Here is a 14413-nt window from a genome sequence, read left to right on the forward strand (position 1 = left end):
CAAACTGGCATGGATTGGGGGCTTGACCCCACGGAATATCCAGTCTTGGACCCTGCTCCTCCGTGTCACAATCTTAGTCACTGTAGTTAAGACTGAAATTCCATTCCTGCCTCTCCCGGGGCTGTGATAATCTGGCTAAGACTCATTATCAACTGAGCCTCAGTTTCTCCATTTCTGAAGTAGGGATAAAGATGCTTGCTCACAGAATAGGCTCTCTATAGAGGTGTTTGGGAAGGAAATAGCACAGGTGTGAGGGTACAGGGCCTCTTCATCCAATTCCCCGTCCAGGGTCAATTCTTCAGCTAGCTGACAGTAGGGAAGGGATTGGTACTAGTACTTTCCAACCAGCACCAAAATCCTGATCATCAGAGTGTCTGGGGATTTGAGAGAAGAGACCTGTTTTCCAATTTTGGAGGCCCCAGAGCAAGCCCAATCAAAGAGCGTGAGGAAGGAAATGAAACCAGACCGATTCATCTCTGAAATGGGTCTATGAACCACCACCCTGTCTGGGCACCAGGTGAGGCTCCTCTCTTCCCTGTCCCATGCTAGAAAGACACAAATAATTAATGGCAGTGAACTAAGACAGCCATCTGGTAGTGCAGCAAAAAAAAAAAAAAAAAAAAAAAAAAAATCCCAGGGGACTTACTGGGATTCAGACTTGATTTCTATCCTGAGCTCCCAACTTGCTGGGTGAACTTGTATCAGTCACTTCCCCTCTCCAGTCTTCCCTCATCTGTAGCATGGGGAGCCAGGGCCAGGGCATTCTCTGCATCCAACCCTCAATGGATGTAGGGCTCCCATCGTGAGCCCCTTCCACTTCCCCCTCCACCCCAGTGTTAGTTGGTCATTTCCCCACCTCCCTTTTAAGTTAATAAAGTTTGGTTTTCCCAGGCTCCGAGAGGGATCTTCATTCCCCCTAAATTCAGCCTTGTGAGATTGTTACTAGCACTTTCGGAATCAAATTACATACACAAGTGTTTAAAAACCGTTTATTATGCAAAATGTTAACTTTTATAAAAAGTTTAATAATATACATCACTTGGTCACAGAAAGTCACCTTCCTGCAAAAAGGTACAAAAGCTATATACTCTATTATAGAGTTCATAATTAGGGCCACAGAGCCTTTTCCCGAGGAGACCAGAAGACCAGCTCTACTGCTGCCTTGGCAGTTTGGAGAGCAGCCACTCTCCCCCCACTCCCACCCCCACACTCTGAAAGACAGTCTTTAAAACTTGGGGGTGGGGTGGGGCTGGGTGACGTTGCCCAGCTGGTGCCCAGAGCTAGCGCTGGCTCTTTAGGCCACCCAAGTTCACAGTCCTTCGCTCCCGGGCGCCAGGTCCAGCCTCGAAGCAGGGGCTTGGGGAAGTCAAATGGGCAGGGAGAGGCTGGGGCCCATCCGTGCTCTGGAGCTTCGGGCCATAGAGTCCTGGGGTCCTGGGTCCCAGGCGGAACGGGCGCCAGCACCTGCGTTCTGGGCGGGGGAGGAGAGAAGACCAGTGAGTCGTCAGTTTCCGGCGAGAGAGCCGAGGCGGGGGCCGTCCGCAGACTGGCCGGCGCCAGGAGGAACTTGGTCTCTACCTCCAGCTGATAACTCTGCGCCCCACGCTGCCCCCCACCCGTTGGGCGCCAAAGTGACCACAGGCTGAGCTTGCGCCACCCCTCCCCTCTTGGAACTGACACTAGATGGGAGAGATTGAGAAAGACACAGCTCTCTTTACGACTCCAAGTTACTAACAGACGTCTATTTCATGCAGGAGGACCTGCAAGTACTTTCTTGGGTCTTTGGCCACTGGGGAAGGGCAGGAGCAACGTGCGTTTAAGGTTGAAACACACACAAGATGAAAATTGGTTCCATCATTCATGTGGTATGATCACGGGCTAGTTACTTGTCCCTGGCCTCGGTTTCTCTAAATAGAGGGGGTGGTAATATCTTAAAAGGCCTACCAACTCCAAGATTTACTGTGTAACCACTACCGCGCCTGCACCCCCACAGCCCCCGAAAAGGTGGGGATACTCACCTGGAGATGCCAGGACGGCCAGGTCAGTGGCAGAAGCTCCTCTTGTCGTTGGAGATTACAAGTTCAGGAGAGAGCTCGGCTGTCTGAGAGAGAAGGAAAAGAGGAGAGAGTTAGGTATATGCAGGTATGGCACTTGGGAGTTCCCAGGAGTGCAGCAGCATCCCCAGTGCTGGAACTCAGCCCCGCCCGGCTCCCGCGCACGCCCGAGCGTACCTGGATAGGAAGATGCGGGCCGTCTGGGGTCCAGGGGCGGGTTCGGCCAGGACCACCTGCAGGTCGAGGATGTAGTCGATGACCGCGCTGCAGGATTTCCACCTGGCTAAGCTGAGTGCCTCGCGGGACTCCGGGTACCAGTTCCCGCAGGCGTGAGTAGCAGTGGTTCATGTCGTCGAGCAGGCTCAGCGGCTCCTCGGCTGCCGGGCCCTTGCTGCGGCCCCGCGCGATGGCTAGGCTGCGTTCGGACAGGCAGCACACCGCCTCGTAGCAGCCGCGCACTGGACTCAGCGCCTTCATGTTGAGGAATGAGGTTGGAGATCCCGAAAGTACAAGCAGTGAGAACACAAACCTTACAGCAGCCTGCTGTGCGCGCACGCTCTCCAGCGGCCGGTACTTATAGAGCCAGCCTGGAAGGCACGGCCTGTTATGCAAAACAGCCCGCCTCGGCCCCGCCCCCTCCGGCCAAGGGCGTTCACAACGCGGTTAAATTGCAAACAGGCTTTCTTCGGCGGGTCTGACGCCGAATACCGCGGAGTCGCGGATTCAAAGAATGAGGAAGCGCTGATACTGGGGAGAGGCTGGCCTCTTTGCCAGCAAGGATTTCAAAAATCACTTAAAACCATTAACTTTAAGAATTTGCCTTTTCCTGGCAGCGACCCAGATCTTTGAGCTCCCCTGCCCCCTGCCAATCCACCCACAGCCCAACACTAGTTCGAACCCACAGCTCCTCTGAGGTCATAAATCCCTGAACAGCAAAGAAGCTTTTTTTTTTTTTCTCAAAAGCAAAGATTTTTCAAGGGAAACTTGTAAGGAATTAGTGCCGCCTTGTTCCCCAATTTGCTGTTCGTCTGACCTCCAGACTCACTGGCGTCAGGAATTATCTTGTGACCAGAGGGGAAAAAAATTAATTGCGGTGAAGCTGAGGTTACAATGAAGAAAACAGATTTGGGCTAGGCGCTGAGATTACAGGAGGAGGAGGGGAAAGGGATCTGAGCAAAAAACATTATTTGAGCAACAGGAGAAAAGAAAAAAAGGAGACTGAATCAGTGCTTTTTGCTTGGGAAAGGAAAAGAGCCACCATCCTCGGGCCTCATGCACTCCATAAGGAGCCAAATACATGCCTGGTTACGTTTCGGCAGTGAGTTTGATTTGATTAGAATTTTGGACAGTTCTAAGTCAAGGAGGGGCAGTGACAGAAGGGATGATTTGTATATAACTGTTTTAGGAGCCACCCATGGAGTCAACACATCTCTTAACTCTTGCTTTCTCCTTTCTCCCCCTTCTCCAAACACCTCTATGCTGAAAACGGTAGTTTGGTGATACCATAGCTCTATTGTCTATCTCTTCATGCTATGAAATGGCAGGCCACCTGGACTTGATTATTCCTGGCCCTGATGAAATAGCTCCAGTTCTATCTGGGAGACCAGGAAAGGGACCAGAGAACAGGCAAGTAGAGCCCTGTATTGCAACAGGACATTCATTCCATTCAGTAGCTTGCACTTGTCTTCTTATCACTTCCTAGAACTTTTGGGAATTTGCAGCCTTAAAATGCTGGTTTCATCTTGACACTGACCAAGTAGGATCCCCCAATGGTTGCTTCCTTAATCGACCAGTTGGTAGATACTTATGGAATCCCTTCACATAAAGCAGTAGCTCCTGTTCTCAAGAATTTCACAATTTGGGGAGACAAGATTAACACAGGAAACAATTAAGAGTTCTATAGCATGTGACACTGATTAACAGGACAATGCGAGCTCAGAGCTAGGAGAATCTCAAAATAACCATAATAAAAGGACGTGGGACTGGAAGGCAGGAGGCTTCCAGTTCAACATCCCAGCCCTGCCAATAGTTTCTTCGTGCTCTTGAACAACCCCAGCTGCCCTGGCCTCACTTGCCTTGTGAATAAAATGGGGAGATGGTTCTAAGTGTTTATTTTAAATCACTTCCAAATCCAGAAGTCTATAGCTTTATGATTTTGGACAGGCAGGTGTGGAGTGGTCAAGGGTGCAGAGAGGGACTATAAAGCATGTCCAGTGCCACACCACAAATAATGGCAGAGCCAGACCTGACGTCTTGTTCTTTGCTGTCATCCCACAGTGCTCTGTGTCCCAAGAAATGTCTTTGAAAGGCATCAGTGTTTCCAAGGACAGCTTCTTGAGTATAAGGAAAAGGAAGGAAATAACCTGTGAGTAAACAAGTCAATCCATATACACCCAAAACATAAAATGAAGAGCATGCCAGCTATTTGATCATGGAAAGGGAAAATGGTGTCCATGGCGACTCCTGAATGACCGTATAGAAAGGCCTTTCTTTCCTTTTCTATCATGGAGAGTTCCAAGGTTTGTGCAAAGTGGCAATGCCCGGGAGGTTCTAGAAATATCATGGTCATCCCGATGACCATGACAGATTTATGTTCAAATCCCCATTCTCTTTTATGAATGATGTGAACTTTGGGTAGGTCACCTCTCTATGCCTCAATTTCCTGATTTATAAAATGCACCTAATCAGACCAACCTCGTGCCTTCAACAAGTAAGTGTCGAATGCCTCTTCTCTGCCAGGTGTCTGACAGGCCGTCTCCAACAGACCTGTTCGTCTCCTTGGTGCCTGGGGACCCAGCATGGGCCAGGTGTGTGGTAAGTACACGGTCCACAGGTCCTCACAGGTTCTCCTCGTGCATGTAAAGCCATTTTCAAAATACCTTCCCATTTGCTGTTCCCAAGATGCTTTCAGATTGCAATGCCTTTGGGCTGTGTGACATAGGCGAGAGAGAGACACGCAGTGGGATTAGCAAGCAAAATTCTGCCCTTGCCATGCCAAATACTTGCAGTGTGGCCCCGTTTCCTTTCTCCCGGGCTTCGTTTTCTGTAAAATCGGGGGTGGAAAGTAGCAAATGACCTCTAAGGCCCCCTCCGATCTAAGATTCTAATTCTGAAAGAGGCAGGTTAAGGTGGGAACTCTAAATGAAGTTTGAATCCCAAAGACCTCTTTTCCCAACGGCAGACTGGAGGGCTAGCTCAGGTCTTGTGCAAGTTGCTTAGCGGCGGCGGGGCCTCAGCCTCTTATTCCAAATGCCTCTGAACTTTCTGTTCCCAGTTCTGCTCCTTTTACCAGCTTTTCCCCCCTCTTGCATTTTTTTATTTTTATGAAAGGATGTCATTAAGGCTTTTGTCTGCACTGTTTTTGTTTCAGAACTTTTCTCACAATCCTATTTTTTGTTGAGGAATCCGCTCCTTTGCCCAGCTGTGGGTCCCGGTCCCACAGCTGTGTTGATCTAAGACTCAGCCCCAGACAGCCTGGCGCCAGGGTGGGACGTCATGCGTTCACACAGGGATGCGTGTCCCAGGCAACCTTTCCTCGGGCAGTCACCGGACGGCGACGGCCGCCCCCACCAATGAGCGTCCGACACCCGAGAAAGGGGCGGAGTCTGTGCCGCCCCGGCCCGCGAGCGGCTAGGGAGTCGCAGATGCTGAGAACTTGATAACGTTCCTTGAATTGGTGCCTTTTAAAGTCTTTTTTCCCCCCACCTCTTTCTTTTCTTTCTTTTGTTTGCTCTCTTTCTCTCCACCGTCTTCCTTTATCTAGAAATGTATATAGTTTTTCGTCGTCGCCTTCCTTTTCTAACTATCTCCTCCCAGTGTCAGGAATTATTTTGTAAGCATTTCCAGGAACTGAATCTTCCTTTGCCAAAATTAAAAAAAGAGAGAGAGAGAGAGAGAGAAGAAAAGAAAAAAAATAAGTGTTGTGTTCTCCGACTTTTTTTTTGAAGAGTTGGCAGAACTATTAAGTTATACTGTTTTGTCTTTAAAAAATTTTTAAAGTGGTGGGGGGTCTCTGAGCTGTCGATTTCAAAGCCAAAGTAATGATGATGAGAGTTGCAGATGTCTTTTTGCCTAGACCGAGCCTCTATTTTTTTTTTTTTTTGCCATTTATGTTGACAGTGAGGATGACGGAAACTTCAGAAACTTGCCCAGGGTTGCTTGGGATGAGAACTGCCCACCTGTGGCCAAGCCCCAGCCCTCCCTCTCACTGGGCTCCCCGTCCACTCTGCCCCCCACCACTCTGCCCTCCAGCTCTCACCGGGGCCAAAGTGGTCTGCTGTGGCCTCAGAGCACACCCAGACGCTGCACTTCCTGGCCTGTACCTGTTTGCTCACAAAGTTCCCGTAAGGGTGTGCTGAAGACTTCCCAGCCGTATGTGTAGGAATATCCACCGCTGCTCCCCTCAGCAAGGCCACACCTCAAAGGACTGCTTGGGACTTGTGCCATACAAGAAAGCACAGGGAACTCAGAAGCAAGGCCAGCTTCAGATCGTTGCAGAGGTCACCTACCCTCACTCTGCCTCAGTTGTCCCCTCTGTAAAATGAAGTGAACAATAATATCCATCTTCCTCACAGCTGGGAGGGTGAAAAAGGACAAGGGGTGGAAAGTGTTGTGGGAACCAATTACTATTGCCATTATTTTTATTATTTTAGTTTCACCTGAGGACATGCTTATTGATTTTTTTTTAGAGAGAGGGGGAGGGAGGGAGAGAGGGAGAGAAATATCGATGTGAGAGAGAAACATCAATTGGTTGTCTCCTGAATGCGCTCTGATGGGGGACCAAACCAGCCTGAACAGCAGCCTAGGCACGTGCTCTAAGCAGGAATCGAACCCTCGACCTTTCACTTTACTTACTGGATGACACTCCAACCAACTGAAGCCACACTGGCCAGGCCTGTAATTATTTTGATGTGCTATGATGTAAAGTAGCCCCTGGTGAGTAGGATAGGTGGTGCCAAGTGAGTTTAATGGTTCCTGTTGAGACTGTTTTCAGGAATCTGGGCAATACTAAGAAGGGACTCATGGGGGGCCAACTGGAGCTAAAGTGTGAGTCCTTACAGGGCTGGGGATTTTAGGAGCCTCCAAGTTGGGCTACTCTGTACTTGGTGCCAGCGTCAGCGTCAGCATCAGCATCATCCTTCAGTGACTCGTAACTGTTTGCCAAGTCCCATTTGCCTTCTCTCACATTATCTCATCGACCCACTTTAAGGACAAAGAGACCGAGGTTCCAGGAGGTTAACGTGCTTGCCCATGGTCACGTAGCTCATAAGTGACAGATCCAAGATTTGCAACAATGCCTGCTTGTCTCAAAGAGTGTGTCATTTTGTGCCTATGCCTTTCATTCTGCTCCTTCACAAAGGACCTCCTGGGAAGCTCGCTTGGACCTGAGAGGGTTTTACTCTACCCGGTGGAGGAAAGCAAGGAGTGGGGGAGATGTGCTGAGGAAGGGAGAGAGAGAAAAACATTGATTTGTTGGTCTACTTATTCATGCATTCATTGGTTGATTCTTATATATGCCCTGACTGGGGATTGAACCTGGAACCTTGGCATATCAGGATGATGCTCTAACCAACTGAGTTCCCTGGCTCAGGGGAAAACATTGTTTTGTTTTGTTTTTTTAAAACAGAGACTCAGAGAGCATTGATGGTAACTAACCCCTTGCTTTAGCAGGTAGGCAGTGACCATGGGATGTCCAGGGGCTAGCTTGGCCTCTGGGGTGGGATGGGGAGGTGCCCACCCACAGGGAAGTGAGAAGGGCCTTTATTTTCTGAGAACCTATCATGTGCTGGTGCTTTATACGTTCAGTCTTGTATAATCTTCTCTAGAGTCTTCAGGGGTAAGTATTATTATGACAAAGATATTGATGTTCAAAGAGATTTGTCCACGCAGCCGGTAGGGAAGATCTCTAACAATCAAGATGTGACCCCCAGGCCTATGGCTCAAACATTGACATACACAAGGTTGGAGATTGACATTCAAGTTGCACAGTGTCACCCTGGCTGGTGGAGCTCAGTGGATTGAGCACAGCCTGCAAACCAAAGGGTCGCTGGTTCGATTCCCAGTCAGGGGACATGCCTGGGTTGCGCGCCAGGTCCTCAGTGGGGGGTGTGCAAGAGGCAACCACACATTGAGTTTCTCTCCCTCTCTTTCTCCTTCCTTTCCCCTCTCTCTAGAAATAAATACATAAAACCTTTTTTAAAAATTGCAGTGCCCAGACACACAAGGACTAGTTCCCTCACCGTAGCATTTCCAGGCTAATGAGGACAAACCAGGACAGCCGACTCTGGAAAGCATCAGTGGATTACGTGGCTTAACTCTGACCTAATACGCATATATTGCTGTAGTCTTGCTATTTCCAAAGCACCTACATTCACGGTATTACTGAGCACTCCCAACTACCCTACCAGGTACAGAGCGCACTTGATTTTTAGTCAAGTCTTGTCTCCCTGATCTCAGGATCACAGTGCCTGAAACAGCGTGGAAACTTGGTAAAGATGCACTGAATTAAGTTCCACCCTGGGAACCGCTTTTGGGAGACCGCCTGGAAAGGAGTCTGAAACTCAAATACAGGTTGTGCTGGATGACTCTGACTGTGGCTCTCAGGCATCATGGTCTTTTGCTTCAGACAGATGCTGACATTTGGACTTGGGCTCCCACTAATGGGGTTCAGGGAGTGCTTTAGAAAGATAATGGAGTCCAAGGCAAGAAAAGATGAAGGGGGAAAAAAGCCTTGAAAAGCAATGTTTACCTTGCTAGATATTGTCTTGCGTTGGCCTCAGTCCCAGCAGCAATTCAAAGGCTGGAAGGTAGTAGGTAGGGAGGTAGAAGGGAGGGGCCTGGCCTGGGGACACAGCTGACCCTGCCAGAGAGGAGAGGGCTCCTCCGCCCCTAACCCGGCTCAGCTCTGCAGTAAGTTCAGCCGACCAAAGATGTCCTTCGGGGCAATCATTTCAACAGCCCCAAGCACCAGCGAGCTCATAAAGGATAATTTTTGCTGAGTGCCAACAATGAGCCAGGCCTATTGTATTATGTCCCCCAGTCCTCATGTGGATTGAAACTCAGGTGAGGTGACTTGCCCAAGGTCACACAGCTGCTGGGAGGCAGAGCAGAGTCCAGAGCTTGTGCTTTGATGCGAGAGCCAGGCCACCAAATGGGGAGAGAGGAAGCAAATGCTGGAAAATAGGCGACTGTCTTACGGAGAACGTCATGGGGATGGAAGAAGGAAATCCCTATTTGAAATCCCTTTTTGCTCAACAGACCCTTACGGTGTCTGGCAGTGTACGTGTGAGTCTCTGAGTAAGTGGGTTCTTCCCTGAGGATGTGCGTCTCTCCCTGAAAGTGTTGTTGGTCCCTCTCTGAGTGTGGGACCCTCTAGGAGGCTTGTGGGTCTAGGCCCTTGGAGAACGTGTGTCCCTCCCCGCGTGTCGCAGCCTATTTAAACGTATGGGGCGTCTCCCTAAGTGCTGGGGCCCCTCGCCTGAGTGCATGACCTCCTGTGGGTGTGCAGCCTCTGCCTCAGTACCCGCTTCATTAAGTGTGCGTCTTCCCCCAATCTCCGGGCCAGGTGCAGGACAGGGCCAAGAGGACAATGGGCTTGTGCGCCCGGGTGGCCTTTTCCTCCACTCCCTCACCCAACACGACCCCCCCTGCCAGCACCCCGCGCCCTAGCGGCCCCCACTCCGGCCCTGCCCGACCCTCCCCGCCCGCGCCCCGCGCCCTGGTGGCCCCCACTCCCGGCGGCCTCAGGCGCGCAGCTGCGGGACACACAATCGCAAGCGCCCCCTCCCCGCCCCCCGCGCAGCCCCTCGCCCAACAAAAGCCCCTTTCTTTCCCCACAACAGATTAAAGACCAGGAGGGGGTGAAAAATAGCTTCTCCAGCCCTGGCGGGGGAGGGGCGCGGGAAAAGCTGGGCTTTGGGGACTCTTTGATGGCGAGTGTGTGGGAAACCCGGAGGAATGTGGCTGCTGGGACCGGCGCGGCGGGGCGAGCCGCCGGGAGGAGGGTCCACCCCGGGGCCCCCCGAGTCCCCGGTGGCCCCGGCGCCGCCCGACCGCGCCCCCCGCTCGCCAATCTTCTCAAGCGCTGGTGCTCTCTCCTCCTGGCACCCCTGCTCTCTCGGTCTTCCCTCAGTCAGTTTTCGCAAATTCTAATGTGTCTATCTTCTTATTTCCTTCTAATTTTCTTTTCGCGGGTCCCTTCCTCTTCCCCCTCTTTCTCCTCTGTTTCTCCTTTCTGTTCTCTTTGTCTCTCTCGGTGTCTTTATCTCGATCTAAACACCTATCCTTTGTCTTCCCTTTATCTTTGTTTCGGACAGCTCTCTGCCTCTTTGTGCCTGTTTCTTGATGGCTCCTTATCTGTGCCTTGGGCTGTGGTTCTCCTCGGTTGGCTCCCAGGGACGCGGCTGCATTTAGCAGTTTCTGTCGCCCTTTTCTCCACTCGCTTGGAGAGGGCTGGGAAGAGGGAACCTGGACTGTGGGTAGTTTGTTGAACATCCCTCGTTCTGCACACGTGTGAGTGCGGATGGGAGCTGGCAGGGGAAGTCTGCCCGAGCCTAGAAAGCCCCAGGGAGACTTGGGGAGGCCTGGCCCCCTAGACCAGGGTTGAGAAGGAATAAGGGGCTCTTGGAGGCCTCCAAGGGTTCAGAATTATTTTCGGCTCAGTTTAATTCAGTCTCTGAAAGGAATTCCTGGCCCAGGACCGGATGGTGGCCTTGGGACCCTGATGGGAAATGGGTTGGGTCTCCTGGCCCCCTCCTCGCTGGTTCTTGGAACTGGCAGGCTTGGGGGAGGAAGGGGGCTGGTCCAAGACAAAGGGCTTCCAGGTGGCTGGGGGCAGGGGCCATCCACGCAAAGTCAGCGAGGTGCAGGCGGGGAAGCCCAGCCTGGGATCCTGGAAACCCATCGTTTGCACTTGGCTCTGCTGTTCACTGACAACCCTGGGTACATCCTTTTCTGTGGGCATCAGTATCCCCACCTGTAAAAGGAGGTATTTATTTAGGTCAGTGGTCCTCGGCCTTTTCTTCCACCCACAGATCCCAAGATCCGGTTTATTCCAAATGTGTTGCTTATATTAATTAATCTGCTTTCTCATTTTGTACTTATGAAAGACAAGCATTCAGTCAGAGCTTCTGATTAGCATGATTCATTACCATGCAGAGCTGTTCTGATTCCAGCCAAAGACACCCCAGGGAGACCCCTAAAGCCCTTCATGCTTTAGTGGTCTGTGCAGCAAAGTCCTGTGGAAGACTTGGGTTTGAATCCCGAGTCTGCTAGTGTCCAGCTGTGTGACCTTGGGGAGGTCACACCCTCCCTCTGTCCCCTTGTTTGTAAAAAGGAGATATTCATGATGTCCACTCTCCTGGGTTGTGCTGAACATGGCCTCAGATAGCAGATATAATAAAAATGTGAGAAACAGGTGCCCAATAAGTAGCAACTGTTAGGATGTTGATGGTCTATACCAGCAATTTTCAACTGGTGTGCCACGAGAATTTTTAAAAATTATTTATGGCCCTGGCTGGCATAGCTCAGTGGATTGAGCTCGGGCTGCGAACCAAAGTGTCGCAGGTTCGATTCCCAGTCAGGGTACATGCCTGGGTTGCAGGCCATGGCCCCCAGCAACCGTACATTGATGTTTCTCTCTCTCTCTCTCTCTTTCTCCCTCCCTTCCCTCTCTAAAAAGAAATAAATAAAATCTTTAAAAAATTATTTATGTATTTATTTTTAGAGAGAGGGGGAGAGAGGGAGAAAGAGAGGGAGAAAAACATCAGTGTGTGGTTGCCTCTCACACGCTCTGTATTGGGGACTTGGCCCACAGCCCAGATATGTGGCCAGACTGGGTATCGAACCAGCAACCGCTCGGTTCGCAGGCCAGCACTCAATCCACTGAGCCACACCAGCCAGGGCAAGATTTTTTAAAAAATTTTTAAGCCCTGGCTGGCGTAGCTCAGTGGATTGAGCGCGGGCTGGGAACCAAAGTGTCCCAGGTTCGATTCCCAGCCAGGGTACATTCCTGGGTTACAGGCCATAACCCCCAGCAACCGCACATTGATGTTTCTCTCTCTCTCTCTCCCTCTCTCTCTCTCTCTCTCTCTCTCTCCCCCCTTCCTTCCCTCCCTAAAAATAAATAAATAAGATCTTTAAAAAAAAAAAGAAAGAAAGACTTGGAAAATTTTTTAAAAAAAATTTTTAATTACTTTATTTATTCTGATATACAAAAAGCTGTATACATTTAATGTTTCAACTTGTGAATTTGGAGATAAAATACACATGTGAAACCATCCTCTCACTTTCCGCCATTAACAGAATGCCTCCAAAAGCTTCCTCTCTCCCTCTTATTTATTATTCTTATCATTTTTTGGTATAAGAACATTCAACATAAGATCTATCCTGTTAGACATTTTTAAGTATCAATTAAGCATAGTTAATTAATGATAGGCCCTGTGCTGTATAATAAATAGATCTCTAGGATATTCATTCTGCATAACCAAACTTTTTTACTCCTTCACCAACACTTCCTTGTACTTTCCTCCCCACAGCCTCTGGCAACCCCCATTTCACTCTCCATTTCTCTGAGTTTGACTATTTTATGTTCCTTGTATAAGTGGTACCGGGTAGTACCGTATTTTCAGACTATAAGAAGCACCTTTTTCCCCTCCCTGCCCCCAAACTTGGGAGGAATAACAGTTGTTAATGCTGCTATTGAGTTCTGTTTACATTTACATTGGTGAAATATTATGTTATTTATGTTATTAAATATTTTACCACATTTTTTGCTTCAAAATTTTTTTCCTATTTTCCTCTAAATCCTTGGTGCGTCTTATGGTCCAAAAATACGGTGTTTGTTCTTCTATGTCTGAGTTGTTTTGCTTAGCATAATAACCTCCAGGTTCATCCATGTTATCACAGTGGCAGGATTGCTTACTTTTTAAGGCTGAATGATATTCCTTTTTAGGTACATAAATACTCTATCTTTTTTTAAAATAATTTTTTATTGTTATTCAATTACAGTTGTCCCCATTTTTCCCCCATTGCTCTCCCCTGCCCTGCCCGCTCCCCCTCCCACATTCAATCTCCCCATCCCTCATCCTTGTCCATGGGTCCTTTATACTGTCCCTTGACTTGACCCTTCCCCTCCTTTTTCCAGTTATCCCCTCTCCCCTCCCCTCTGGTCACTGTCAGTTTGTTCTTTGTTTCCATGTCTCTGGTTCTATTTTGCTCACTTGTTTGTTTTGTTGATTAGATTCCACTTATAGGTGAGATCATAAGGTATTAGTCTTTCTTCACCTGGCTTATTTCACTTAACATAATACTCTCTAGTTCCACCCATGCTGTCATAAAGGGTAGGAGCTCCTTCTTTCTTTCTGCTTCGTAGAATTCCACTGTGTAAATGTACCACCGTTTTGTGATCCACTCATTCACTGATGGGCACTTAGGCTGTTTCCAGCACTGGACTATAGTTAATCGTGCTGCTATGAGCTTTGGGGGGCATAGGTTCTTTTGAATTGGTGTTCAGTATTCTTAGGGTATAGTCCCAGCAGTGGAATCACTGGGTCAAAAGGCAATTCCATTTTTAGGTTTTTGAGGAAATTCCATACTGTTTTCCACAGTGGCTGTACCAGTCTGCATTCCCACCAACAGTGCCGCTAGGGTTCCCTTTTTTCCACATCCTCTCCAACACTTGTTTGTTGATTTGTTTATATTGGCCATTCTGACCGGTGTGAAGTGGTATCTCACTGTGGTTTCAATTTGCATCTCTCTGATGGCTAGTGATGTTGAGCATCCTTTTGTATGTCTCTGGGCCCTCTGTATGTCCCCTGTGGAGAAGTGTCTGTTCAAGTCCTTTGTGCATTTTTTAATTGGATTGTTTGTTTTCCTGGTGTGGAGTCGTGGAAGTTCGATATATATTTTAGAGATCAAACCCTTGTCCAAGGTATCACTGGCAAGTATATTTTCCCATACAGTTGATTCTCTTTTCATTTTGCTGATGTTTTCTTTAGCCATGCAGAAACTTTTTAATTTGATATAGTCCCGTTTGTTTATTCTTTCCTTTATGTCCCTTGCTCTAGGGGACACATCGGTGAAAATGTAGTGTACCACAAGAGTTTTAAAACATGCAATAGCTGACTATTTAGTTAGGGGAACTGACTGTTTTCCCCCCTGTTGTCAAATAAAAAAAATAACAATAGCCAACACAAAAATAGTTGTCCGATGTGAATGAATCAAAATTATATCTATTTTTTTTGTCAGGTCGGCCAAAAATATAATACAGTTTTTGATGTGCCAAAGAATTTTAGAAATTAAGTTATGTGTGTTGTGAGATAAAGAGATTGAAAATCTCTGATCTATATACCAGTGCTGTC

General features: G+C 48.8%; 1 pseudogene; it reads right to left on the reverse strand.

The window, feature by feature from the left end:
• Positions 1-973: 973 nt before the first annotated feature.
• On the reverse strand, positions 974-2608 carry LOC114496536 (annotated as a pseudogene).
• Positions 2609-14413: the final 11805 nt, after the last annotated feature.

This window comes from Phyllostomus discolor, chromosome 5 (assembly GCF_004126475.2).
Source record: "Phyllostomus discolor isolate MPI-MPIP mPhyDis1 chromosome 5, mPhyDis1.pri.v3, whole genome shotgun sequence".
Classification (NCBI taxonomy): domain Eukaryota; kingdom Metazoa; phylum Chordata; class Mammalia; order Chiroptera; family Phyllostomidae; genus Phyllostomus; species Phyllostomus discolor.